Below are 4,759 nucleotides of genomic sequence, written 5' to 3' on the forward strand. Positions count from 1 at the left end.
TCATGCCAAATTTGAAGTATTACTTTATCCACCATGTTTAAGTTTTCTTTTCCTTACCTATGATTGCACCATTTCATGAATCAGCAAGCATCTGACAACATGATTGTGAGCCTTGGCCACCACCACCCTACAGGTATGCTTGAGCTTGGCGCACACGCTTAATTTAAACAAGCTGCTTGCTCTCTTCCTTTGAGGAAGTGGTTGGCCTCAAGCAAATTGGCATCTCTGCTGAGCTCCTTTAGTTAGAAAACATATTATGTGGGCAGTTGCAGGGTAGAATACATATACTTTACTGTTAGGTGCAACGTCCTCCAACATTCTGTAACTAAGCTACGATGCCAGCACCTCGACATCAGCAACAACTTGCATTTATATATTGTCTTTAATGAAGGACACATTCTAAAGTACTTTTTATTTAGAAGGGAGAACCAACATTGATAAAAGATATAACAAAGCAGATGCTGAGCCATAGTGTGAGATCAGTGAGGTGACTGAAAGCTCGGCCAATAGAACAAAGAGGAATGGACAAAAATTCAAAGTTGGAGGACTAAAGGGTGCGGTAGAGGACATGTAGCTGCAGGAGTTTGCAGAAATAGTGTGCAATAAGGGACTTGAGGATGAGGGTTTTAATGTGTGGGTGAACTGAAAGCCAATGTAGGTCAATAAGCTCAGGAGTGATGGCAGTGGGACTCAGTGCAGGACAGGAAAAAGGCAGGATTGAAGTTTATGGAAGGAGAAAGATAGGAGGCCAACAAGGAAAATGTTGGAGAAATTGAATGTAGAGCTGGCAAAATTGTGGATAAGGTTTCTGGAAGCAGCGGATAGGACAGGGAAAAGGTTGGAGTGGGTATTGAGGTGGGCGTAGGTGACGAAAAGGATGTGGGTGTTTGAAGTTCATCATTCGTTCAACCTGAGCAGATGGCTGGGGTGGGGTGAAGAATGGAGACAACAAGAAGGGAATGGAGTTTACGGTGGGAAATAAAAGCAATGGCTTTGCTCTTTACATTGAGTTAAAGATCACTTTGACTGATCATGACTTGATGTTGAGACATGTAGTCTGACACCACGTGGGTGGTTTTGTGTTTGAGAGAAGCAATGGAGTGTCGCCAACATGTGCGTAGAAGCTAACCCTGTGCCTGCAAATAATGCTACTGAGGGGCAGCATGTAAAAGAGATAAAGGAAAGGACCAAGAATGGATCCTTGGGTGGGGATTGGGGGGGAAGAATCCATTGATGTTCTGACTTTTTGCATGTTCCAGTAACGTCGTGATAATGTTGTTGTGGTTTCTATAACCCTTGGCTGCAATTATATACTGTACTACTTTGCACTATTGCAAAGAAGTTTCCACTGTATATGGTGTAACTCGAAAGTAAGATTAGTCAGAAAAGTGGCCCTTCCTTTTTCGTGGTTTCACACGTTTTTTGCTGCACAGACTTCACCCAAATTCAAGCCAGCTAGAGATATACAAATGTATATAACTGCATTTGACCTAATTTTGGCTGAGTACTAGCATATTAGGGACTGCAGGTCAGGAGCTCTGAAATAAACACCCAGCACTTGAGATGTACATCCAGTTGATTGTATGAAGATTTTAGCTCTGCAGTTCCTACAAAGTTTTGTGCTGCATCACAGCCCAGTAAAGTATGTTGTCCTCACACGTACATGAATGGTCAGACATATTATCACCATGTCGATGTGCTTGTCAGGTGCACATTTGCGCAATCAATATTTGTTTTCACTAAATTTACCACAATGATGAACTGACTGTAATGCATTGAGACACTTGCTAGCTCTGACATGTTACAATGGCATTCCTTGATAGCTATCAGTACAGTGTGCTCTTAAGCAACCATGTTGCAATGTTGCCCTTTAAAAAGTCAGAGTACAAACTGAGATTTTGATAATGATCTGTTTGTTAGTTTTAGATAGACACTGTTCATGTTGTGGAGAAATTACATCTGTTTCTTAATGCCTTGGAAAATAGTCAATGTTTTGATGCTGAATGTGTGAGTTAATTGACAAATCATGAAAGGGGGTTGCTAGTAAATGGCAAAGTTGTTGATTTCATCCGACTGCTATTTTATTCCACAGCTGTTCCTTTTATGAATTTTATGAGTAAAGTTTTAATAAGTGACGATACTGATTGGGAATTTCTGAAGAATGATAAAGAAGTGTTTGTGTAGTTGGAAATGTATGAGGAGTGAAACTATCATTGGAATTTGGATGTATCTAGTTGGGGTATGGCACTTGGTACAACCCGGATTGCAAAAAAGTAGGTTAGAGTGGTGACCTGTGGACCAGTGTGAACATGTATGGACTGGGGCTGCCAACAACCTTCAGTACCATATATTATGGTCCAAAGAAATAATTTGTAGTTGTGGTTTGGGTGTGGTTGTGTTAATGATTCAGGTGTGATAACATTTGGTAGTGATTGAGTAATTGATGCTGATTTTTGTTTAAATAGTTCTGCAGAAAACTTCCTTAAGAAAAGTTGTTTTTGTTGAAAACTTGTCAGTCAACAACTTGTTGCCGCTCTTGAGCTTTCCGTGTTTTTTAAGCTTGGAGCCAATTAGTGACTAGCACAGCTCTTTGGGGAAATTTACCACATCTTTCTGTGTTTAGTGGATAGAAGGGTGTTGCAGGTGCCCCAGCCACTTCATTGGAGGTGCAAAGTGAGCAGTAGGAGATTGTCTGCCTGTCATATACCTTGCATTATGCTCTTTCCCATTCACTTCTATAGAAAGGAAAGTCAGGCGGGGTGTACAATGAGCGGCTGATCCACTAACACCCATTTGTGTTTTTAAATCCAGATTTCAATGCATAGTTCCAATTTGTTTTTACCAGTTTTGGTGTAAGGCCTTGGAGAGGGTGCAGAGATGTATACTCGGAACAAGGGACTTCAGTTATGTGGAGGGACTAGAGAACCTCCTTTCCTTGGAGCAGAGAAGGTTAAGGGAAATTTAATAGAGGTGCTCAAAATTATGAGGGGCTTTGATTGAGTAAATAAGGAGAAACTGCTTCTACTGTAGGAGGATCACTAACCAGATAATTGGCAAAAGTACCAGAGGGAAGATTTTTGGCATGCTGGGTCAAAATCCTTGGAATGCATTGCCTGAAAGGGTGGTGGAAGCAAATTCAAGAGTAACATTTTCTAAAGGATATTGGATACATACTTGAAAACGAAAGTTTTGTAGCGCTCTGGAGCTAACTTGTTCGTTTTCAAAGAGCCAGCACACACATGATGGGTTGAGGGCTTCCTGTGCTGCAAGAGTCGATGATGTCATGGACCTGTTTGCCCAAAGTACCAACAATAAAGCAAAGGCTATCAAGTCTAAATCCAACAATCAACCCATAAGATGAGCTTATTCCTAGCTTTGTGGGTGGTAGGCATCGTTGTCAACAATTATTAGAATATCAAAGGACCACAAATTCTTATTGGATTCATTTAACTACAGAGTGCTTTCATAAAAGACTAGGGTAGAGTTTCACTTCAGTTGTGCTGGTTTTTGGGCACAATTTTCCATAACCAACGCAAAAGATTACAAATTTAACTGCAATATACATTCAGTGCATATTGAGTTTCCATGATCTTTTGCGCCAGTCTTTAAAAAGCTAGAAAAACAGCCCCACCCACAAAACTGGCTACACCCCTAGGATGAATTAATCACCACTGAGAGTTTCTGCTAAGTTTGTTCATTTGCAGGTTGTCGAGAACGTTCTAAAAATTAAGCTGGACCGTTTTTTTATTTATTCCTTCGAGGGTGGTGGGTGTCACTGGCTAGGCCAGCATTAAATTGCTCTTGAGAAGATGGTGGTGAGCTGCCTTCTTGAACCGCTGCAGTCCTTGGGATGCAGGTACACCAACAGTGCTGTTAGGAAGGGAGATCCAGGATTTTGACCCAGCGACAGTGAAAGAACAGCGATATAGTTCCAAGTGAGGATGGTGTGTGACTTGGAGGGGAACTTGCAGTTGGTGGTGTTCCCATGCATCTGCTCCCCTTGTCCTTCTAGGTGGAAGAGGTCATGGTTTGGAAGGTACTGTCTACGAAGGTTTGGTGCATTGCTGCAGTGCATCTTGTAGATGGTACACACTGCTGCCACTGCGCGTCGGTGATGGAGTGAGTGCATGGTGAAGGTGGTATATGGGGTGCCAGTCAAGCAGGCTGTTTTGTCCTGGATGGTGTCGAGCTTCTTGAGTGTTGTTGGAGCTGCACTCATCCAGGCAAGTGGAGAGTATTCCATCACACTCCTGACTTGTGCCTTGTAGATGGTGGATAGGCATTGGGGAGTCAGGAGGTGAGTTACTCGTCGCAGAATTCCCAGCCTCTGACCTGCTCTTGTAGCCACAGCATTTATGTGGCTGGTCCAGTTCAGTTTCTGGTCAATGGTGACCCCCAGGATGTTGATAGTGGGGGCTTCAGCGATAGTAATGCCATTGAAGGTCAAGGGGAGATGGTTAGATTCTCTCTTGTTGGAGATGGTCATTGCCTGCCACTCGTGTGGCGTGAATGTTACTTGCCATTTATCAGCCCAAGCTTGGATATTGTCCAGGTCTTGCTGCATACGGACATGGGCTGATTCAGTATCCGACGAGTTGCGAATGGTACTGAACATTGTGCAATCACCAGTGATCATTTCCACTCTAACCCTATAATGGAGGGAAGTCATAGATACAGCACTGAAACAGGCCCTTAGGCCCACTGAGTCTGTGCCGACCATTAACCATCCATTTATACTAATCCTAAATTAATCCCATAT

The sequence above is a fragment of the Heterodontus francisci genome, chromosome 2 (genome assembly GCF_036365525.1).
Source record: "Heterodontus francisci isolate sHetFra1 chromosome 2, sHetFra1.hap1, whole genome shotgun sequence".
Lineage (NCBI taxonomy): Eukaryota > Metazoa > Chordata > Chondrichthyes > Heterodontiformes > Heterodontidae > Heterodontus > Heterodontus francisci.